The 26,105-nt window shown below is 38.6% G+C and overlaps 1 protein-coding gene across 2 annotated transcripts in view; it reads right to left on the bottom strand.

Annotated features, from left to right (window-relative positions):
* LOC137890732 (3',5'-cyclic-AMP phosphodiesterase 4C-like) overlaps positions 1–26,105 on the bottom strand; it is a 94,972-nt gene that overhangs the window by 48,910 nt on the left and 19,957 nt on the right. The window lies entirely within an intron of this gene.

Here is a 26,105-nt window from a genome sequence, read left to right as displayed (position 1 = left end):
CAGAGACGTGTGGGAGTCTTTAAATTCTTCAGATCCACTTTTACTATGCAGCTTAAGAATTTTCTTTATCTTTCACAACAGAGCTATGTAAAAGCACTGTTGATGGACATGGACACGAGTGCAGGAGTGAGCCCTCCCCTCAGCAGTAAGCTCTGTTTACATAACACTGAGTCCTGCCTAAATATGGCCAGGCCTGAATTATAGCGTTGTTAGCTCGTACCTTGGGTGAACCAGCTGTGTCCACCACTCCCTTCAAGCAGTAAACTGGAAACCGCCAAGCGCATCAGTTTGCATTTGTTTCCTTCCTCATCAGTGCACAAACATTAAGCAGTGACTTCAGCTCTGCCTGTGCAGACACAAGCCAGACCTGTGCTGCGCTGAGAGGCTGCAGCTTGGATAGATTTTCATTCTATTGGTCAGTAGGGCCCCTCTCTGTCTAAAAACAGAGCCCTCTTGAGATGAAAGATAACACGAACCCCAGAAATAACACTTAAACATTTAGTCGTATCTTAAGTGAATACTACTTTCCCAACTGGGCTGAGGGGAGATGGAAAAACAGAGATCAAACAGAATTTCATCTTTGACCCACTAGACAGCCCAAACCTCCTCTACCCAAAACAAAACCTTGTGAATTCAGCCAAGATACACAAACTAAAGTCCTAAATCTGCTTGTACCTAAACATTTCCCTTGATAAGTTGTATGCTGTAAATACAAGTTGCTCCTACTTTACACAGATAACAGTTCAGTTCATTAATACTCTTCTCATACTTCATTCATCCATTACACAACTTCACACAATGTTGAGTTTTAGGGATTCAAAGATCAGAAAGGTTGTCAGTGGTTGGCTGTGTGTCAGGGTTCATCTGCATATGGCTGACAGGAGTATTTGACTTGATGCTTATCACTAATCCGCTCAAGATGGCAGCAGATGAAAGCAAATATGACCCTTATACTGGTATATTTTGACTTAATTATGATCTGAGAACAGGGCTGGTTAAATCAATACATTTCTGTCTCAGTTTTATAACTCCCACATCAGAAAAATAGAATTGAACTGTGAAACATACACTGGATTTCTATTCTCTATCACTGCTTCATCCATTATTCAAAGTGTTTAAACTACTTTACTTGCTTTTTTTAAACCTCTTTGTTATTAAGATGTACCATCTCTGCACTGCAATTATCAGAGACAATCTTTCAATCAAACTAGTTTGACTACAATGTCTTGTGTTGAATAAGTCTGGGTTTCTGTGGGTAGTTTCTTTTCCTTTTGTCTGTTCAACGACAGCAACATGTGAAGTGTTAAGAACAGCAGATGTTAACTCACTTGTTAACTACGTATAGGTTTAATCAGTGTTATTGTTAGTGTTGTGCCATGGGGGGGCTGAGTAATGTGATTAATACCTAAAGGAATACTTTTTGTGTATCAATTACCGCATTTCCTTGAATTCTTGAAATGGCAATTACAACAACTACAATGGCTCCATGGCAAACGGTGAATGCAAAAAACGATTAATTCCTTGATGAATTGAAGTAAATGGGGTCCAGGTTAACAACAGCAAAACTATACAAAATCTCACACAACTCGTGCAGTACAATCCAAGTCTTGTTTATCCAGTAGTATGCTCACCACTTCCCGAACACATGCATCTTCACTAAAACCTTATTATTCAAAACCCCGTCTCATGGTTGAGCCTGTATTTGGGAAGTACTGAGCATACAATTGGATAAACAATACTTGGATTATACTGCAAAAGCGCACAATTACGGCCTTTTAGTTGTGTCTGTAAAGTATCTAAAGAACATTAACATCTTCATGGCAAATCAGACAAATGTATCGAACATTTATCGTTAATCTTGTCATTATGTTTCTTTGCATTCCTGCATCCATTTTAATGGGGCATTAAAGTAGTGAAATATAAGGGCTCTTGAGCCTGATGGGCCGACTGCCAAAGTACAGATTTAATTTGGGAGGGGTCAGGAGGGGTCACTGCAATGAGCTCACTAACAGAAACACAGCTGTTGTATGAAGTGTTGCCAAATGCGACCAGCAGATGGTGCCCACACACAAACATAGAGCAAACACACTGATGCAGACAAATACACTAATAAGAACCAACTGACATAAACTCAAATGTCAAATCATCCTATGGGGGTTTGACTTGGAGAAATTCAACTTCAGATCATTATCGAAATATCTTACCAAGTCACCTTACAACATCATAACTCTAGCATATTTTTTTTTAACCTCTAACTCTGGAAACATTCCACTTCATCTGCCAACACAGTCCACCATTATGCCTGTGACTGAATGAGAGGTTTGGCTGAGTAGGATCAAATAATTCTAAATACAAAAAACTGTAGACTGCGTGGGCTAAGTCAATTAAACAGTTGCTATTATGAGTCAATGAGGAGAAAAGACGAGGAGCTGAATCCTGGATCTTTTCTTAATGTGACTAATACCGGGATATGTTGAACTATTTATTCAACTGAGTCACATTCCCTTCCTCCTCCCACCACCAACACCAAATCAAACACACAAAAGCAGTGCTGTTTTAGCTGACACACACTCACACAGACACACAGACAAACATGCGTTGGTTCCCTGAAAAGCATACTGCTTTATCCAATAAACTCCACAATCTGTAGGTGTAACTGCATCATACTACATGCTCAACCAAAGACTTAATAAAAAGAGATGAAAGCAACTGAACTACAAAATACAATTTAATTTGAGCGACACATGTCTCTCTTCCTAAGCCCGCAATTGCTCCTACGAATAGCTTCTCTCCCAAGGCTGTGTTTTTAATAAAGAAGAGATTTCCTTCTGAAGTGTGTGTGTGCTTTTAGCCGTTAAGCTTCCATAATGAATGACCCTTCAGCTGCTTTGTGGTGACGCAGTGAAGGCGGTGACAGCGACCCCCGCTTTCACAGGAGGAGAAAGAAACTTTGGGGGTTATTTAGATGTAATGCCAAATGACATACCCAAAAAGTGTTCCACCAAACACTGTCTGATACAGACATGACAACAAATGTAGAAGATTAAGTCTGCACAATGCTCCTTATTTACATTAATTGCCTCTTTCCTTGTAGATTACCTGCGATTCTCACGACATGTGACAAGTCACAAGACCAGTATGCATGTAGCATTTAGGGGGCTGTATTAGCAGAATTGGAATATAATATCAATAAGTAGGTTTTCTTTTGTGCATAATCACCTGAAAATAAGGATTGTGTCTTCGTTACCTTAGAATGAGCTGTTTATATCTACAGGAGCGGGACCTCTTCATATGTTTCTTTGTTATCTTTCTACATTAGCCCAGACAAATAAAACACTGGCTTTAGGGCCATTCGTGTTTACATGTCAGCCACCATAGTTCCTCATGCACACTGGAGAAGATTCACTTGATTGCTATTTGCAACCTCACTGCTAGATGCTGCCAAATCCTACACACTGGCCCTTTAAACCATTTAAAATGAGTGAGTGAGGGGTGTGGCCAGCAGTGAGCTGGGTGTGGTTATCAAGGTGATTCCTCTGTTTGCAGGGTCTAACGGGCATCAAAATGACATACATTAAATGTTGCGGCGTTACGTGACACGGCCAATGTTTGTTGCAGTTTAGGATGCTATAAGAAAATCCCCTGCTTGATTTTCCTAAGAAAAGAGCAATGTTCTTGAGCCTCATTGCAGCTCCATTATTTGAATTTGCCACTATGTGCTAATATTGTTTTTCAATTAAAAAAAACAACAGCACTTGCATGCACGGTAGATAAACTATGTGATAATGCATCACCACAGAGTCGAGTACTTTGCAATGATTCTGTGCTCAGCTCAGTATAATACTCTGTGTAGACAGCCTGATGACTGATGATAGTTCATTAAGGTGAATGAAAATCTGCCAAATTAAAAGGGAAGGAGGATATAACTCCATCAAGGAAAAACATTGCATTATGTTCATTGTTCATTCTATTTTTATTTTCTTTTACTATAAAGCACTTTGTGCTGCATTTCTTGTATGCTATATAAATAAAGTTTATTATTGTCATTATTTTGATTTCAGCATCTAGCAATTGCTTTTGTAAATAAATGTAGTTTTTCAGCACAACTATCAAATTCAGCCTTTTCATTGTGAAGATTTATCTAAAGTATTACCTTATAATGTTTCCTTCAAAGCAAAATTTCATTACTGGTGGCATTTAAAAAATTGGAACATTGTTGAGCATTTTCATAAATGGAAGGACTCGCGCAAACATTTTGAGAGACTCAATTTGAGTAAAGGGCGCGCCTTAAAGTTGGAACACTACATTATATAAAATAGTGCGCGTCAATACACACACACACACACACACACACACACACACACACACACACACTCCTCTCTTTTCTACAAGTACAAGCAAGCATACAGTGGTGCATGCATACACTTGTTCCTTATAACTGAACCCTGCTGAAATTTGTATTAGAAGATGTACAGTGTACCAAAATACTTCTTACATAACTTCATAGAATAGCAATGTCCACTTACAGTGCTAATTAGGGGTCTAACAACACAACAACCTGTATTAATGTATAGATTTAATCATAAACGATGGCCTGTTGCTACTTTAAAATGATGTCCTCCAGCTCCCGCCGGCAGGATTTTCTTTTGCTCTTCAGAAGGCAGAGCAAGCAACACCCAATATGAGGTTTCATTAACATTAACCTAGGATGACAACAATTATCTTATTACAGTCATGAGGTTCAGGATATCGACTGTAATCCAATGTATGAAAAAAAGAAATTACTTTCTGGCTTCGCAATCTTGTCTCAACCACAAGCCCATTTGACCCCACTTAAGATGTAAATCTTTAAAAACAAATAGAAGATAAAAACAAACATTTAGTTTTTTTTTTTATCTTTTAAAGGCTACACTAATAAAAAAAAGATGGGCACTGACGTAAATAGTGCTTTGTTGGGGACAACTGTGAGCCACAAATTTGGAGTGGTTAATTTTAGGTAGCACAAGTTACAGAGTGAAGAGAGATGTACAGAGCAAAGATAAACGAGTCCAGATGGAATAACTGAGCCCCAGCCAGTTCCAGGGGGAAGAAGAGCCACGAAGAGGCTCATTCTGGACTACTTCCTCTGGAAAAGGTCGAGAACTGGGATCAAAGCCAGCATCCTATCCTGTAGAGACTCTCAGTAGGCTTTCAGCACATTCCTGCTGAATACATGACTACAGATCACATCGCCCCATTGATATCAGTCTGTGTCTATGTTCAAATATGTCATCTTTGCATAAATGGCTGGTTGTGGAGCACCAATTAAGCCTCGTTTCGGTCTCCAATTGACATACATTCTTGTGCTAAATTAATTTAAATAAAGGATTTGTCATTCATAAATTGGGATAGTTGCTGCTTAAGATTGATGTCATATTTTGCTTTCAACCTTCAGTGTTGAGCTGCAAATAATGATGCTAAAAATAATAAAATACCAACAAAAAACACAACAGTGAATATGTCAGAAAAGCATCAGTAGAGCAGTGATCTACACAAAATACATTATGTTCAATATTTCATAATGAAGGTTGAGTGTGTTCTGAGGACAAACAAACAAACAAACATGGTCACATTATACTGTTAGGGCTGTCGCCTCATTGAAAATAATTTAAAAAAGAAAAGAACGTAAGCATAGCGGTTGTGGCAGTTCCCTGCCAGCTTGTATTATTGTGACAGTCCTATACTATACTATGATACTACCATAAGTAATCTATAGGTAGTCTAACAGCACTTTTATATGTGAGTTTTTAAAGCAACGTGAGACTCAGATCCAAAATGGACAAGAGGACAAAATAATCTACAGCGTATGCCCAAACCGAAGTGGAAATGTATGTTTTATGTTGAGGGGAACAGTTTATTTCACTTATGATAATATACACAAAATACAGACATCGACATAAAGCTCCAACTGTAACAGAAGAAAGCCTAAACCTGGGCCATCAGCAACACCAACCCCAGCAAATAAGGCGGCAAAGAAAGTTGCCGCCTCTAGAATTGAAAAATAGAAAACAGGCTGGCTTGTTGCTGAAGAGGTGAATAAGATGACCTCCCTCTATAAAGCATGCAGAGCTCCCCAACCCCAACATTGCAAAAAGGACAGCTAAAAGCTATCACAACTTTGAAAGGAAGGAGAACAGGTGATTAATGTTACAGCCTACATGTGGGTCTTGCCGACTGGATGGAATGATCAGTGGTGTGATCAGTGCGGTTGACTAACGATCAAGTCCCAAATCTAGAACATATTTTTTCAGTCTACAACTCAATGCAGTGATAGTTGTGTCTATACTTTTAGTATACTTATTATTATGCTTTTTATACTCATTTAGGCTGATAACTTTATGCATTTTAATCTGGGCTCATTTCACATTAAAAAGAGAAGAGCTGAAACACCATTAGTCGAGTAATCGGTATGTTGATCGACAGAAAATGTAGATAATCAATTCATTATTTAAGTAATTTTAAAGCTTAAAATTGCAGAAAAGGCTGTTTTCAGCCTCTCGAATATAAAGAAAAAGTTGCCGATTGTCACCTAGAAAAAAAATGTATCACACAGCATCAGATCCAAGTGTCTATCAGGATCTACTGCATCTCCTAGGCAACTGGGAGCTCCTCAATAGCGAACAGTATGTTGTTATTCAAACAGGACATCTGCTGAGGCTCTGTCAAGGCTCGGTGACCTTGCATGCTCCTGGTGCTGCAGCCACAATTAAACACTGTAGAAGATAATAAACTAAGTGAAAACGAAAGTTATGAAGGGAAAAAAATTCAGATGTAAAATGTTGATATTGTTAATATAGATATCATGTCATTGATTATATAATTATCTGCAAATACAACCACTATACAATGAAATGCTACAAGATGGCAAATGGACCCTTCTTATCTTCCGACCACTCAGAGTGCTTTCACTACTTGTAAAAACCCATTCACAAACACATACACTGATGGAAGAGGCTGCTATGCAAAGCCCCAACCTGCCCAGCAGGATCTAATCTAAATGCTCATTCACACTCACTCACTCACTCACTCACTCACTCACTCACTCACTCACTCACTCACTCACTCACTCACTCACTCACACTCTCTCTCTCTCTCTCTCTCTCTCTCTCTGTGTCTCCCTCTCCCTCTGATGGTACAGCCTAGAGGAGTATGTTGCCAAAGGACTGGAGGAGCCAGGGATCAACCTAAGATCTTCCTGTGAGTGGAAGAACCGTTCCACCCTCAGAGCCGCCCACCAGCCTATACTTCTGTTGCTGTCAATAAGCCTGCCTTTTTTAAAAAGGTGTTGATCAAAAGGTGTTGATCGATCTAGATATCCATCTGTGAATTGCTGATAGGAGATTATCTTCCCTCCACTATCTTTATAGCTCCACTCAGCTGACCAGCAGCACGGGGCTCCACAAAAACACATCACCTGGTGAGAAAAGAAAGGCAGGGCTAAAAAAACAAAAACTGCACTGACAAAACCTCTTAATCAATAATGTTCTTGGCACAGGGATTCAGTGGCACAGCAGGCAGATTTTTATATTTGTGTGGGCATTTCTGAGGATTTAAAAAAATATATATTTATAGTATAATTGATTGGCGTTGATATCTATCCTCCTGTCCTGTCATGTAATACCTAAAGTTGTCAGACACAGAGGAAATATTTGAACAATTGCTGTTCTTTTTAAATGTCGGTACTAAAATCTAAAATCCTTTTGAAAAGGTAGCCTTCAATCACAACATTTAAACACTGTAATTTACATATATTTATTGAAGAAAGAACCACAAAAAAGAGAATGAATTAATTGTCCTACACCAGTGTTGCTCTACTTAGGGTGCTGAGTGGCCCGTCAACCATTTCCTAATTCACGATGAAAATAAATCGATGAACACAAAAATGTTTTTGTACTTTCAATGTAAAGTGTGTAAAAAAAAGCATCAAAATAGACTAATACAGTAGAACTTGTTTGTAAAAACTACCAGGGGAGGATCCCCCAGACCCTCTAAAAGAGGTCTGGCCTGAACCTAGAATTGAGAATAAAGAATTTCAAAGTAAGATGAGTTATGGGCCTTTTAATGTTTATTCATTTTAACTGACAGATATTATAAATGTTTGTTTAACTGGCCCCAGGCCTCCTGTCATTTTGCAAAAGTGGCCCTTGTGCAAAGCAAGTTGAGTATCCCCGTCCTACAGCTTGTAACAAGGTCAAGTGTTAAGCATGAACTGGGCTTTGTTAAGCTGAAGCCACTTTTAATCAATATTTCTTCCAACTTCAATTCAAAAGAGTGGACATGTTTGATTTGCTGTAGTTTTATCAGCATTGAGACCACTTTGGGGAATTATCTATATTTAGAAACTGCATATGTTCTTCACTGCTGGGCGATGGAATGTTTCAACACCGGCTAGTGAGGAAAGTAGCACCAAAATGTGTTACTAAAGCTGAAGAGTGTACACATGTCCAATCTGCTTCTGTTGGCATCCCATTACACTGCACTTCATTTACACTTCATGTTTGCTCACCAGCAGCACTGAGAAGAGCCTGACAGGTGGTCAACCTTCGAGTTAGCTGGGAAAGTTTTCAAGGGATTGCATCATGGCATATGTAGAAATCTAACATGTTGAGTAGGCAGGACAAAATATCATAAGAAATATATGTTTCACAAACTTATAGTATATCTGAGCTTCTTCAATCCTCATGAAGTAGTTGTGAAGATGAGAGAACAGCAGGGCGGGTCGGTCTAAATCCAAGGTAAGTCCAATTGAACACAAAAACAAGATATGTAACCCAAATTTGTGTCATTGGAGCTGCCAATATCCAACAACAAAGGAAATTAAAATAATGCTGAGTAAATTACTGAGCATCCTTTGAGCGCGCTGTGCTGGTATCTTGTTTATCTAACTCATTGTCTTAGTCATATGTGATGTTTTTGATCAAATTTCACCTTTTATTATATTTTCAGTGTCAACACTCTATTCACTGAACAAAATAATGTGCTCTCTGTATTATTTACAGCAAATGGACTTCAGTAAAGCTTAAGCATCCATTCACAAGACGCCGCAGAGGAACAAAGGGGAACACATGGAAGAGAATAACTTTTGACAGTGGTGGTTGATAATGTTTCGAATAGAAGATCACACTTTTTTCCCCATTCTGTATAAAGAACCTCGGTGAGACTATAAGGCTTAACTCCATTGGCAATTTATCTCCCAAGAAATACCATGAAATGTGGTGGCTATTTTTCTTCACCCGACATCTGTAACATTAACAGGAAAAGGTTTCTATATCAATCTTATTTGTTAATTGGTATTAAACAAATTTATGAGCATTGTCAAACCATTACAGAGGCACTGGACATTGCAACATTGCAGTGAAGACTGTGCATTAGTAGAAAGACTTTCCTTCATCTTACTTGGCTACAGTTTAGTTCTGAGAGGGAAGTCGATATTTTTCAAGTTTTCATTTTAAGTACAATTTTTTACAAAACTTTAATTTAGCATAAAGTTAAAGTTGTTTTAATTGCCAAAATCTCATGGTGCTTAAGTCAAGTTCATCCAGTTCATGAAATTGTAATCACAAAATCTGTGTTCAGAAAACAAAGTGGGTACCAGCTGTGTTTGTGTTCCTTTGATACATAAAACGTAAGTGAGATTGACCCAGCTGGTTTTCAGCAGATCTAATCCAACAGCATTGCAATTTGAATATTAACAAGAATATATGAATGTAATTTTCATTCTTCACTTGCTATAAATTGAAACGTTTCATGTTGAAAATCCAGCCAATTGGACACGTCTACTATAATAGTTTTTGCATTGTTCATCACTAGGGTGAACAGATGATAAAATTGATAAGGAACATTTATAATGGTAAAACAGTCTAATAAGTATTCACAAATAAAATGTCAAGTTAACTTACAAATCCATGTTACTGCTGCTAATACCCAACCTGATATTTAACATTTCCAGCACTCTCCAGTACAACTCATCGTTAACAAGGAGCATAACCACAGCTTGTGCCACAACACCTGCTACTGTTTGCTCATCATGTGATAGATATTCAGCCATGGATTCAACATACCAGCTGTTGGCACTCCAGTTAACCATTTCCCACGCCTTTGCCGCTACTTAACATGCTCCATGCTGACATGGCCAAATGGAAAGCATCCAGTGTTTTTCAGGCTTTGTGGTTTGAACAAGTGTCAGGAGTTCACCGATAGGCGGATTCTGGAGTTAAAATGAGTCCCATGTAGTTTAGTGTTCAAAATGTTTTTTTTCTTGATGTTGTGTTCCCTGATCCACTGAATGTCTGAGAGTGTTGGTCTGTCATGCGGATTTCAGCTGCTTCTGGGTTAAAGGACAAAGAAGAAAGATGTGGTTTGTAAGATCATTGGAAATTTGGAGTCTGAAATCAAATATTTTAAAATGATTGTAAGATTTACAGTTCTTGATTGGTGTGGAATATCTTCCTCATAAACCTAACATTCATATCTGGTGAGGACATTTTAAATATACAACTTTAACTCATACGTTACTCGTGTTTAGAGTTGCTATCCAAGTATGAGCTGACAAGAAATTAGGGATTGGACATAACAAGATTGCTAGCATACACAACAGCAAAAGAAGCTTAATAATGCCAAAGAAAGATGAGATACGATGGGTCAAAAAGAACTAACCTAAAACATAAGAACTAAGTGTAACAACCTCAGCCATCTTTGGTGACTCCAGCTTTCTCCGATTAGCTAGGTCTCTCTCTCTCTCTCTCTCTCTCTCTCTCTCTCTCTCTCTCTCGCTCTCTCTCGCTCTCTCTCTCTCTCTCTCCCCACACATGCACACACATGACTTGGAGATATTCAGTCAAAGGCATTGTTAGACCTCCTGTCTGTCTGTCTGTCATTGGTTTAACTTTTTCAAGAATATGAATCTAAAATGCAGAAACAAGAAAAGCGATATCTCAATCGAACCTGAACGACACTACCGGTAACATCGGCGTGTGTATATATTGCGACGTCTTCGGGCAGTAGCAGCCACACTGTCAAAATTTATGTTGTACTTCATGCCTGCAAGGTATGCTGTTTGTACTTCATACTAAGACCACACAGCTTTTAGTTAGTCAAATCTGGATCTGTATTATGCTCTTAAGTTTCACAGTCTTTTTGTGTATAGGAGATTTCCCAGTGGTCTCCATATGTCAGACCAGATTTTCTGGCCTAATGCAACTTTAATTCCGTTAGGAATAAATTAAAACACGAATTATTACTTTAATCAATTATAACAATCTCTTGAGGCAAAGAGTGTCCGTTTGATGGCTGTTAGTGCAAAGCAAACATCACAGGCCTACTGTGAAGTGAATCTGTGAATACAACATGTTCTGTACCACCTAACACATACTGTAACATATACCTGAGTTGTGCTACATTAAGCATTTTAAAACAAATCATTGAGTCCAGCCAGTTATAATCAGAGACATTATTAAATTGATCTGGTTAAAATGGCAGTCTGGTTGGACCTGCCCTGTTTGGTCATCTATCATCCATCCATTACCTTTAGCCACTTAACCTTGCCAGATTATTGCAGGGCCAACATATAGAGACGCTCACATTCACACCTAAGGGCGATTTAGAGTCATCAATAAATCTAAGATCTGTCTGGAGAAAATAAATAAGGGAAAACGGACGTGCACATTAAGATAATAAAAACATCAGTGAACATCTAATGTGATTTTTTGTTTGTTTCGTTGAACCATTTTACCCCCGGAAGTGCTCCTTGCAGCTCTTCTTTTGAGAAGCACTCATCGCTCGTTGACTTCAGGATGTACAGACGATTTCGGTTGTAACGACAGTATATCCAGCATCCAGCAGCAACAGTGAACTGCAGTCAATGAGCTACGGCCTGTAAAGGCCCACTGCACACAACGTGTTCGACTCAGTGAGCGCTATTGGCTCTTTATACGATACAGGTTTAAATATTGAACATCTTGTGTGTACAAATAGCACCAAATTTCAAACTGCACTCACTTGAATGCACAACAAGTACATCAGATGAACAATCCTCAAGATATTCAAAGAACACACAAACAGATATTTTTTGCTTCATGGTTAGGGGTGGCACTGGACAGCCTTATATTGTTTCAACATGTTGTATGATAGCCACACCATAAATGGGTCAAACACGATTCTATTTTATTCAACAGAATTACATTTTATTTTTGTCTTTTAGATTTTGCAGCAGCAGTGTGGGTTCTCTCCGGCTTCCTCCCACAGTCCAAACACATGCAGCTTAGACATGAATGTGAGCGTGAATGGTTGTATGTGTTGGCCGTGTGATAGTCTGGTGACCTGTCCAGGGTGTACCCTGCCTTCGCCCAATGTCAGCTGGGATTGGCTTTAGCAAAACTATTCAATATTCTGGTTAATTTACCTATTACATATCAAAATATGATGTCTTAACAAGATCACAAGAAAACCAAGACAAGACGTTAGATGGAGGGCTAGGCAGTATGGCCTTAAATGTATATAACGGTATCATTTTCAAGCACGGACGACAACGGATTATATCACGGTTTATTCTTTTTTCCCTCAAATGTCAATATAAATACTTCTAAAGGGGTGCAATTATTACTGTACTCTTACCTGTATTACTAGGACATATTTCACATACAGTAGTAGGCCTAGAGGTATCTTAAGAACATTTATCGTGCAAAACTGCAATAATAAATATATAGGAATACAGAACCTTTTTTCCTTGCACGATGACTTGCCTGTTTGTTGAAGACGCATTGTTTTGCTTCGCTTTTATTTGAGAGAATGTTTTGAAAAGATTACTTGTATTACCACCCCTTGCAACCACTGTCATCCAACGAAAATTGCAGACTAGTATTTTCTGCTCGTTGTCTGACTTTTTAAACCCAAACCATGCCAATATAATGGAAGTTTCACCTGTATTTTTTTACCAACTCCTCTTCGTTATTTGCAGCAGTTTCAGCCATTTCATAATTTCTAAACAAAAGCAGAATTGGCTCTGCCTCCTCGTTTTCCAGATGATTTGCTGGCACAAGCTGATGATGACGAATTCTGTATATAGAATGCAGAGCACCGTATAGTCAAAATTCATACTGTAGGGAAAATTCATACTAGTGTACTTTCTATACCTTTTTTATTTTCCACCCCTAGATGAAAGCTATTTATCTCCACCACAACCTCATTTGTGTCTGAAATTTTAACTGAAGGAGACAACTGTTTCCCTGCAAGATGGCCAGGCCTTCCTGCCTGAATAGGAAAATGAATCCCATTCTCTGCTTGTGTCAGAGTAATCTGCACAGAGATACCCCTCGACTCAACACACCAACAGATCTGCATCGATGTGATGAATCACAGCCGTTATGCCTTCTGCCTCCTGTTTGCTCTTGGAAGGGATCTGTTGTCCTGGCTTCTCATATTAAGAGTCAAACTAAAGCAATTACAGATTCATTGTTTCTGTGTGAGGCGGAGAGAAGGGGGGGAAAGGTGAAGAGGACTAAGCTGTTGCCAACAAGCAATCAGCAGGTGAAGTGGAGACTATCTCCAAAATAGCTGCATTTGAATAAATTGCAGATGTGGCTCACAGTACCAGATGTTGCTGTCAGTGTACAGAATGTTGTTAGTTTTCTTTTTGCGCTCTCATTTGTATAGTCTTCTTTCTGTATGCTCTGTACACTGTAGACTGTATAGTTGACTGTTTGTAGGCACCCAACACATATATTATATATATATTATTCATCCTTTTTGTCATTATGTACATGCGTCCCCCAAGAAATCAGGATTAAAATACCATTCTCATATCAGTTTAAATAATCATTTTTGTGCCTCAGTATTTCATGAAAATGAGAGGTTGTTTGGGTAAACATTAAACTTTGTCACCAACATAACCATGAGTCAAACGTTCAATGTCTATATACTGCCCAGTGGATAGGGGTATAGATATGCAGCAGACGTCTTCCTAGGTCCACTCAGTTCCTTGTAACTGAGGAGGTTGGGCATGATAAAAATCATAATTATCTAATCAGGTCGGATTAGATCACTATCTGTTGGAGCAGCTCTCTGTGTGAGTATCTAAGCTTTTTGAAGTGAGAAGGAGAGTGAGAAATATGAGGTGCGGGAAAAAAGAAAGGTAAAGCTACTCATATTGAGCAAGGCTGCCTGGTGATGTATGTAGTGTATATATGGGAGGCATAGTTTATGGTCATCGTAGTAAAGCTGGCGCGAGGTGTGCGCACCAGAAAATGACATGATCACGGCCTGCATGTCGTGTGTGAATACATTTTTGTAACTTGGCAGGCGCGGCGAGAGCATGATCAAAGCTTGATTGTCACATGTCTAGGGATTATACAAAAGGGCCAATTTGTTTTTAGATGCCTTAGAAACAGGCCTTAAAAATTTGAGTACATTCTTTGCAGCCAAATCAAATTGTTTACAGGATATTCAACCTTCGGTTCATTATAATCCATTTAATACTTGACTTCTTTCTTTACAGGGCTTGTATAAAAGGAAATAAAGTAGACCATGAATATAAGATGTGGGTTTACAGTTATTACAATTCCTCCACATTGTGGAAGTTGGCTTATGCCGTTTTTGCTGGTAACTCTCGTTGTCCTTTTGGTTGTTTACAGTATATTTTGTTTGTAAGGCCTCTGGCGTTTTGGAGAATAATGCAACAAACAGCGCTTTGAGCATAAACATCCTTGTGCATGCTCGGAGCTCGCGAGCCATCTGCTGAGGCTCAATCTGTTATTGTGGTGGGAACTGCTGGGTTTTTGCACAGGTGTGTGCCATCTGAAAGCTCCCTATAGTTCGACAAGACAAAGACATTAACAAGGGCAAGGAGTCATTTCCTTCCATCCTACCACTGAAAGGAGCAGCAAAACAAATGAAACAGGACTCTGTATTTTAGCCTCAAGAGTAAGGCCGGTGCAAGGACAGTGTTAGAGCCATATTTTTAGTTTTGATTACAAATCATGGATACCAATCTATTTTATTCACTGAGCATTGCTTGGTAATTCACCAAGGTTTATCGAGAGCAACTGAGTTGAAACTGAGGTTTTCTGATCTGTTGTACCTTGACTGAATCAGTGGACATTGAATATACATGGACAAGAAGTGCTTTACTCATCTCTTGAAGTGCTCCATCACCAAGCTATTGCTGTGTTGCTGCCGGATGGATCAGAAACCCTATTTGCTGTTGTGATTGTTTGCTACTCAAAAATACATGGCACGTCACCCCACAACCCACAACACTGCAGATAAAGGAGGGAAAAAAGCCATTGTCTTTTTCCAATTAATAACAATGAGCTCAGTTAAGATTAGAGGCTTCCCTTTCCCAAAACCATCCTGTGTCCATTACACAAACAGAAAGTCCTTTCCATTTCTAAAAAACTCACTAATTTCCAAACTACAGGTTAGGTTTGATTAGCCAAATTGTACTAAATAATCCCCTATAATCCCTAGACCCATCCTTTTGATCTAGAAGCAGTGAATGCCACAGTACAGCACCCAGGGACCAGCTCCAGTGTAAAGGAACATACAAGAATATTTCTAAAACTCAACATATGTGTCTTTTGTTATGAAATGGACAGGGAGAGCATGCAGTCATCACAGTGACTAAGATTGAACCGCCTGCTTGTGCCATTTGGATACAATTCACTTTCTCTCTTGTAAGTGGGATGCCACTGGAGAGATAACACATTAATAAGATAAGACATTCTTGACATTACAGATAGTGTCTCATTATTTTTTCATTTCCCGTTTATTTGGCATTAAAGGCATTCATAACTAATTGTCACAGACTGTCTAGGAGAAATTCCACTGTGGGCCTGAAAGTACCCATTTTCCTATATAGTTTACTTTAGACGTTTCTGTATGTTGTCTTCCAATAGGAAATATTACACAAACTGTCCCATCAAAGTCAGTTGGAGATGGGGTGAATTTTTAATTGTGTGCTTTAAGTTACAAAAAAGAAGGATGTTAAGTGGACCTTAGAGTCAAGATTTGTTTAAGGTCAAGAATGAATCTCCATGCTTAAGTTCCAGGGCAGGCAATCAAAAAAAAAATAACAGTATCAGGGAACAATTTGTTATGTTATCTATCGGCATACAGTCTGGAACATATCAACTGATTCCTATGAACCAGATCAGACAGCGCTCTTTGTAGCAGCCTGGGGCGGCTTTTTGTTATCGTTTTCAATGAGTATGTTTTTTTTTTTGGTTGCTGCTTTTGCGTTACTGAGTGACTTGTATTTTTCCGCACTATGTGCCTCACGTTTAAGCAGAACCCTTAAAGCCTTGAGTTAAGAAAGAAAAATGTATTTACACACACATGTTATTAATAACTTTGTCACCCGCCTGCCAGAACCTGTAATATGTTCCAGTGAGCTTACCCAAATATGAATTCAAACCCGCCTGACCTGTAGGTCGACAAATGATAATGCTAACTTTGCTAACCATTAGCAAACGCAACCCATTTGTTAACGATATATATTTCTTATCTGGTTAATAGTAAAAATAGTAAGAAAAATAAAAGGTACTGATCTGTAAATGTACTTCACGGCAAAATAACATTTAGGGTGAGTACAGGTGACTCACTTTTTAGAAACTGTTCAAGCACTCTGATGCTTGACCGGGCCCTTGTATTTTTTCAAATTTCCCATATAAAATTAAATACAGTTGCTTCTCTTTACTTCAAAAGTAATCATTGTAAGGTTACTTAAGAGTGAAAGTCTGCACAGCATTTGTCGGTTAATAATATATGAGTCATGTTTCTACTTAGCGTGGGTTCTCTCCGGGTTCTCCGGCTTCCTCCCACAGTCCAAAGAAATCTAAATCTAAATTGCCCGTAAGTGTGAATGTGAGCATATATGGTTGTATGTCTCTACATGTAGGCCCTGTGATATAGTCTGGTGACCTGTTCAGGGTGCCCAATATCAGCTGGGATCGACTCCAGCCTCAGAGTGGGATACACATTTATGGATAATGGATGGATGGATGTTTCTAATGACAATCTAATTTTCAATGTTAACATTTTTCGATAGTTTATATCAAAGCTACACCCATGGTTAGGTCTATGAGTATCAGTGACAAATGTATTAAATTAAAGTATAACAGCTTTAGAGCTCATTAAACATCTCATCCTGAGTAAAATCAACAAACAAGTTTATCAAGCAGGCAACAACAGCAGTTTCCAAGAAACGCCTGACCTGTTTCTGCCACGGGCATCTGGTCTGCCTGGGAAATGAGTAAACACTGTCACTTCTGCACAAGTCTTACTACCAGCCAGAGGCAAATGCACAGAGAGCAAGAAGGCAACAGGCATTTATTAAATGAATGTGCCTTTACATCACGGCTATGTGTCTAGTTTCAAACACGTTTATTATGTTTGTCTGGCTGAAAGTTCTTCTAAATAAATAAATCATAGAAGGCTCAGTGAAAGATGCAGTATTTGTAAAAAATGATAGAAAAAGAAATGGCTGCACATTCATCATTTGTCACATTACATAAACTATGAACTCATGTTGAGAGGGTTTAAAAGTCCAAACAAAATGGCTGATCTTCAAACGAAAACGTTGGTGTTTACTTCACTAATTGACCAATGGCTTCAACAACTGAAAGCAGTGATCCAGGGTTCTCATTGAAATGTGAATAGAGGAAACTTGTAAGGCTTTTTTAAAGGTATAGTTCAACATTTAAAAAAGACACTCTGATTGACATTCTTTTCGAAAGTTAAATGAGAAGATTGATACCAGTTTTCTCGATGACGGTTATCCATCTGCCCAGTACTTCTGTGCAGTCAGTGATCTGTTCTATATGCAATATACTGATTCAAAATGGGCCCTTGGATAATAGTTAAGTCACCACCTCGGCCAAAGCCAGCTGAGCAGAGACAAACTGAATACATGTTTTTGGGACGTCTATGCCTCAAATGTCATCACTATGAGGAATGAACTGCAGTAGAGCGCTGAAAGACAGAAACTACTGTAGGTGCAGTGTCCACTTTTTAAGGATTTCATCTCATCTGTGTCTTTCTTATCATACTCTTAGATGCCAGCAAACCAACAACCCAGTGGGAAGGAGGAACAAAGTCTCTGCCGAGCTCTGTTCTCAAGAGGATGAATTACATCTACTACGCATCATGATTACATTTCATTTGGGCTGCAACTAACGACTACTTTGATAATTTTCGCTTAAACCCCTATATTCTGACTTAGTATGAATATTATAAAAGCTACTTGCGACTACAATATGAGCCTTTTCCAAAAAGAAGTAATGGTGAACAGTTTTTTCAGCTTGTTTTCAACCTGTCATTTCTTTGACACAGCGTCTCCATAGACCACTCTGATTGTCTTTGGCTGACAGTGTGGAGGACGGCTTTGTCAACTCTCTTTTTAAAAAACATAATGATAACAAATCAATGTCCAGGCCAGTGGACACTCAGTCATCTTCATCTTTTACAATCACGCCTCTGTTTCAGACCTCTCATACCTGACTGCTTGGATACTCAACAAAAGCATCATTAGGGCAGGGTAAAAGGGCTCCAGAATAACTTTACCAACTTTCTCAGTTGGTCACACTAGCGCATCATTTAATAAAAATATAGTTTTTTTCTGTGGTGTCATGAACTCATCTATTTTTGCTTTACCCGAATTCTAAATTGAAGTGGAAAAAAACATTATAATAACTACTACACCACAATCATTTTCAAAAAACTGAAATATTGAATAAAATATTAAAAAAAACTAAAATATTGAATAATGATATACTTTCTTTTTTATGAAACCATTCTCGTTCCCAAAAAATAAATGAAAGAAGACTTTCCTATCACAATGGCAGTTGTCTGAGGGTTATACACACATGGGAAATAAATTGGCAGAATCCATCAGCAGCCTTTAATTTCACTGGACATCACATCACAGTGGTCCCAGTGGCGTTAAATGGTCTCTATTAAGTATTGCAACTCGATAAAAGCAACATCCACACAACAACTGATACCTACAGGGCAACTCATGCAGCTAAATGCATTACACTACTGCATTACCTTTCATTAATCCTCCCTCAGCGAACTGCTTATACAACATGTTTTTGTGTGTTTTGTTAATATGAAATTGGTTAGGTAACATTCAGTTTTTCTGTCTCGATAGCTGCCTTCCCTCCCCCCACTCTGATAACCTAGTGGGGAAGCCTTTATGTGATTATCCCTGGAAAACAGATGGGCTCCATAGCGACTGGTGTATTTCTTTCACCATCGAGGCGTAAGAAGGGCTTTCAAACCAGACAGTTTCAAGTTGACCATTGGTCCAGATGACACTTTACTTTCTCACTACTCGCGGCCTGGGAGAGCAGCCACTTGGATTACATGACCACACTGCAGAAGTAACAACAGGCACACATCCAGTAGCTGAAAGACCACTAGTTCATTCCCTTTAAGAGCCGACATGCCTCCATCACCAGAAACGTGTTGTATACTTGAGCAAGACAATGAATCGCTATCTGATAATTCATTGTGATTCAGCCAGGAGAGAAGCCTCAGCCTACACCAATGTCTGAGAGGCAATTTACTTTGTAGTGTGCATCTGCCCAGTCGGTTTTGCCGGCTCAATCGGTGACATTTATGAACCTGTCAGTGTTCCCCAGGTGCACATATAACATACAGAAATGGAAGTAAAAATTATGAAAATCTGCTGAGGTATACAAAGACAGGTTGTTTAACCCTGCAGTGACACTGCAATTATTTCTAAACATAATGTCAAAATAACTAGATGCTGTTCAAAAACTGAACTTCCTAAATCTATTGTAGTAAGTTCCATTGGGTAGATGAAATAAATAAAAATAGATTAAAAAAAAACAGAATTTCCTTGTTCTCTTTGCTTGAATTGCCAACTAGCTTCATTTCCAACATCGAAAAATGGCACCCCAAAGGATATTATAGACAGGATACCTTTTACAGTGATTTTGCAGCCATATTTATTCAAGCAAAAGTGAACAAATAAATGCAGCGGAGAGAGGCTGAGGTGGCTGCTGCACTAGCAAAGTCTAAGTTTGTTTAGATTTTATCCCTCAAAACCAGTTCACACATAATAGTTTATGGCTTGTTGCATCACAGTGTCCACTGAACTTCAAAGTTTACTGAGCACCAAAAAGATACCATTTAATTTGAAAAAGAACACAAAGATTGACAATTAGTGATTAGACCATATTTCATTAAAAATAAATCTGAACTGTTGTTTTTGTTTTGTATTATATTCCCATTGGAGTCGTGGCAGTGTTATTGCACAGCTAACTTGCATCTTTACATCCTAAAATCAACTGGATTTCTTCCTGGATAATACATCATTTTGACTGTTGTATGAGTTTCATCAGTTAACATAGCCATGTATAAAGGAGGTTATAGAAAAATGTATATACAGTTTGACTTGCATATCTCCCACATCTGTAAACCAATTTATTTAGAAAATAATCAGATTTGTGAAGTTGAAGTTAAAAGTCTGTACATTAAATATTCATTTTTATTGAGGTTGTAATGTGTGCACTTGTAAAACTGATTTACATGTGTTCAAATTGTTTGGTATTTGTGTGTAGATTGGAACACGCATTAGTGAATACCCCAAAGTATGCACAAATTGTTGTACACGTTTGCAAATCTTATTTTTCATTTGTAGATCACGTAATACAAATTTGTGACCACTTTGTCAATTTCACTTCAAATATAGACAGTGTCTGGAAAGAACCAACATGATTTTATCAAGGTAGCGTGTTGCCTATGAGGGCGAAGGAAAGCCTTAACTGGGCAGTCATAAAACACATACATACTGCATCTTCTCACAGCCAGATTCTCACTTTCTCTGTGAATGCATGTATATTCTTCTATTTATTATGATTCCATTTTATAAATCTGAGGTCTGATACATATCAAATCGATGGGGCTGCATTGAAAACAGTCAAAATAGATTTCCAATCTTTTTAATATTGAATTTTCAGTGAAAATGCCTGCTCCAATTAACAGTTTTGAAAAGATCAGATTTATCCCTACATGCAAAAGGCAAAAGCAAGTGTCATATTCTGTGTGACACAAAACGAAACATTTATCTAATCGGATTCTAACTATTCTCTTTGCAGTCACATGAAATGCTAATGCATCAGCACTTTGTCCCTTCCAGAGAAGGTCGAATGTCAAGAACAGACGCTGCGTGGCATGTTTATTTAGTGTTGCTCTTACTTGTCAAAGACATAACCTACGCAAATCAAGAAATGTCACACAAAAAACACTGGATGATCAGATAGTTATCATATTAGGATAAAAACCTACATAAAATGTGTAAACAAGTGGCACCCTAGCCTGATGGTTAAGGTGCATACCACATAACTGCAATGCATGTCAAACCCTCTCAGAGCCCCCATGTTTTCAGCTGTCAGAAATAAAGAAAAATGGCGTAAACAACATAAAAACTCTGTGGCAATAAAGCTGTTGTGTTGTGTACTGAAGATCTGTCAAGGTAGTAAGTAGAGGAAGAAGGTAAACACACATTGAAAATCAAAACACACTTGTAGAAACCATCTTAATGGAAATAAACAGCCACTTGCAGATCCAAGCAGGAAGCTCAGATAGGTCTGACAGATTATAACAAAATAGACAGGCCAGAAGAGGTGTTTACTGTCTATTTTAATATGTATAAATTACAAGAGGAGATGAAGGAGAAATTTCCCTGTGTTAGTCTAAGACAAGTGCTGTCAAGTCTGCCCATATCTATCCACTTCCAGGTCCATCTTAATAAGTACTATAAACAAACAAAATGCTGTACATGACCATAGACTGTGTATTAGAAGTGGACGTAGTAGTCGTGACATCACCCATTGGTTTGTGGCCTGCAGTTTTGAAGCCTTGAGTTCTGCATTTTGGCCGTCGCCATCTTTGTTTTTTGCAACCAGTGAATAAAAGTGACCATGTGGACTGCGGAGGAGTGGCACGTATTTACAATGTTTAGTGAGGTAATAAATCAAGTGATAAGGAGGGTCATTTTCTCATAGACTTCCATACAATCGGAATTATTATTGTAACCAGAGGAGTCGCCCCCTGATGGCCAGTAGAAAGAATGCAAGTTTAATGCACTTCCGCATTGGCTTCACTTTATAGAACGGGAGATTGCCACCTGTACAAAACAAATGTGAATGCTATTACTAATGTACACCATATTGTAGAATCCATGCTTCACTCGTGTCAAAACAAAAAAACCCTCTTTATTTCACAATATTTACAAGAAAGCTTAAAGTGAAAATGTGTGAAAGGCTTCTGAGGTAAGCTGCATTGCTTGTTAACAGTAAAGTGTGTCTGGACGCTGGTCTGAACTATCGTTGGTTATCATGCCTGTTCAACTCAGCCAATCTTGATTTATTTTCTTTTTAATTCAAGCGGTTCTCTTTCTTTCTTGTAGGAACAACAGACACTGTCCAAATGCGGAGGGTCAGTGTTTGCCACTAACACACTGTACTATTGAACACATAAACATGATGATGTAATGTGAGGCTAGGCTGTGTTTCCTTAAAATCTTGGAAATAATCCAATTTAAAACCATGGCAATAAATCTCCAAGACTTATGTCACTGTAATAAAATATTCATTGTATCGCTTTCTCCTTTTCTCTATTTCTTTCTCTTTTCTGCTTTTCGAAATCCTCAATCCCAAAAGCAAGACCGTTTTGTCAAATGAATAACTGTAAAATAAATCAAAAGCAACGCGAGGCACAAACACCAGCAATCAATCTCTTCCTTTCCAGTGCTTGAGTGAAGCAGAGCGAGTCTGAGCCCTCAGACAGCCAAACTGATGAAGTTTACAGAGCAGTTTAACGTTACCATCACTCACATCTCCATCATCCCTTAAAGTGCATGGAGTCCCTCTGCAGGAGAGACTCACTCAGTCACAATGTGTTATTTCATGGGCTTTTAATCTAAAAACACCTGACAGAGCCTTCTTTATTTTTTGATCTGATTAATTGAATTAATCAAGAGAACTAATATTCTTTTATTGCATGCTTTCTGAACTTTGCAATAACAGGTGCTTTCATAATTTCGTCCCCAAGGACTCAGGTTGTTGGGGGCAATTCATTCCTCAACAGCCACCACAATGTCCACTGAAAGGGCTAATTGGAGCATGAGCAAACTGACTGAGTGGACAGGCTCCAAGACGTCACTGGAAATCAGTGTTTCTTCAATATCCCAGATACTTTTACAGGTCCATCAATGGAAACTCAACTGTGCAGATGTGCAATATGCATAAACATTGATCTCTGTCACAAATTTTAGTAAACATCCTAAAGTTTCATCAGACACCAAATTGGGTAATGCATAGAAGATCCCCAAAAAAAAAAGATTACAAAAAATTCATCTATAAATTACTGGTGGATGCATTAGTTCAGTTATGAAATAATATTTATTTAATTTAGACATTCAACATAACGTGATATGCAGAAGCGCAGACAGACACAGAATATAGCCCATATATGATGATGTCAACAGGTTTGTTCTCTGACTTGGAAGCTACTTTAACAATTCTACATTTAAGGAGAATATTAACAATAACATGGAGGTTGACATGATAAGACACTGGTTGAGAAATAAGATTCCTGACCATCAAAGATTTATATCAATTTATAGTATTCTATATACTGAAAATAAGAAACTCTAATGATCTAATTTGTTGTGTTTTCAAAGAGTCAACACAGAAAAAACAGGGCAGAAAAAAAAAACGATTTATTGATTTACTATCTTCTAGAAATTACTTTTGTGAAGCGCTCAGAAACCTGATTATTTCACGACTGCGTTGCTACAGCCTAGCAGCTATTTTAACAATCAGTGCTTCACCAACCCCCTGACATTCATCATCTGTTTGTGTCAGCAGGGTTAAGAGGTTTAGGTGGAGAGCTACACAGAGGCAGAGGCTTTCTGCATCGCAACAGCCAGCAGAGACTGATGACCCAGGCTCCATCTTGTAACTATGAATACCAATAACATTAATCACAGCACTATAGACATGTGTCACCTCAACAGGGTACATGGAGGTAAAGCAGATTGGAAATGTTTGGGGGTAATTTGTACAGTTTTCTATGTGGGGATTGGTTCAAATGAAGCAATGTAATTCCAAATAACTTTCGAAACCATAAATTCAAAAAACTGCTTATTTGCTTCTGTGAGTTATCAAGCAGACTTATGAAATAGCTGACAATATTTATTTGTCATAACCTTGGTTTAACGTAATGTTTTAATCATTCTAAATGATCAAATGAATGCAGCCTTCCTGCATACTCAATATGTCACGATATAGAAATGAAATGGGAGCAGTCATGGTGAGCTTCACTAACGTTAACGTTAATTCAGCGAATTGAAACGTTACCGAGTTACAAATGTCAGTCATCAATCATTGCTCCAGTTGATCCGTTAACGTTAGTCCGTTAGAAGTTTTGGGACTTTTTCTCCATATAGCTATGTTAGGCATAAAGTTATGTATCTTAAAAAAGCGGACTTTAAAGTGAACAACTAAGCCGATTTAAAATGTGACGAGCAGACTCTTCACAGGGGAAATTACCGTTTCTGTGGGGAGGGCCAGGACATGCGGGGCTTCCTCAGCCCGGGTCGCAGCTTTTCCAGGGTCCGGTTGCGACACAGGTAGCGCTCGGTGTCCGAGTTGAAGCGCTGTTTGATCCGTATGTGCGTCCTGGGTTGCCGCCACAGATGTTTGGGCGGCTTGGCGAGCCCTGCTCCCTCTCTGCTCAGCGTGGTAACATTACACTCCATTTTTCTACTTTAGTTTGTTTTCTTGTTTTTTTAAAAACGAGTTTTTGAATGGAGTTCGGAGGATGGTGAAAGGCGTAGAGAAACGGGCTGTCTGCGAGTTTGAGGGGGGGAACCCTGCACTTCACAACGTTAAAGGACAGAGAGCTGCGCGCGGCATGGTGCTGCGCTGCTGTCCACGAGCCGGAGTGCTGAAACGACTCTCAGCCTCTCAGTCAATACCAACCCCCCCCCTCTTCTCTCTTTCGCTATCCTCCTTCACTCTCATTTTATCTTTCCTTTTATAGTCCGATCTATTCGCCATCTTTATCTTTCAGTCTGTTTTTTAATCCTGCTCTATCAATCCGTTTCTCTTAAACTGACAATCGTCAGAATTCAGCAAAACACACAAACGTAGTATTTCATCTGCAACACGTTTGTATTGTATTTTTTCTGCTAGAGCAACACTTTGTGGTGAAACATTGATCAATCAGTCTACTGATATAAAATAAAAGGACAACAATTTTGGTAATCGACTTATCTTTCAAGTCATGTATAAATAATACAGAGTTCTAGTCTCCTAAATGTAAGCATTTGCTGCTTCTCTTTGGTTTAATAGTATTGGATAGCTGAGGTTTGGACTATCTGAAGAAAGGCAGTCACCTATAGGGCTCTGGGAGAATCAATTCAATGTACATTTCTTCACCACAATAATCCACTTATGGATCAATACAGTCCAGAGTAAATCAACTAAAAACAAACTGTTTGGCAATCAAGTATACTAGTGTCCAGATTTCAGTTTATTATTAAAAAACTGTTTGTTGCTTTCTAAACCTGATAAAAATGTATTTCAGATTGTAAGACTAATGCAGCGATAGGGAAATGTGTGTGTGTGTGTGTGTGTGTGTGTGTGTGTGTGTGTGTGTGTGTGTGTGTGTGTGTGTGTGTGTGCGTGTGTGTGTGTGTGCAAACGCAGAGTTGTTAACTTCACTGTCACTCAGAAAGCTTCAGTTGTCCAGACAGAAACCTTGCTGTTTCCACAGTGTCCAAACCAAACACTGAGATACAAAAAAGGGAAACAGAGCTAATGAGCAGAGGTAACTCTGCCCGCTTACCTTAGAGAGATGAAGAGAGAAAGGACAAAGAAAGAAAGTATGAAAGAAAGAGGGCCTCTATAGTCAGAAAAAAAAGTGTAATTACTGGATTTTCATGGCTTTTGACCCATGTTGTGCTTATTCTCCATCAAGCCAATGTCCTGTCCTGGTCATTGTTGAGCTGGATGCCTATCATTTGCCATGGTGAC

This window comes from Cebidichthys violaceus, unplaced genomic scaffold (genome assembly GCF_023349555.1).
Source record: "Cebidichthys violaceus isolate CVI_PGR_0920_01 unplaced genomic scaffold, fCebVio1.0.p SCAF_68, whole genome shotgun sequence".
In the NCBI taxonomy this organism is placed as follows: domain Eukaryota; kingdom Metazoa; phylum Chordata; class Actinopteri; order Perciformes; family Stichaeidae; genus Cebidichthys; species Cebidichthys violaceus.
This window is presented reverse-complemented; position numbering and strand designations above follow the sequence as displayed.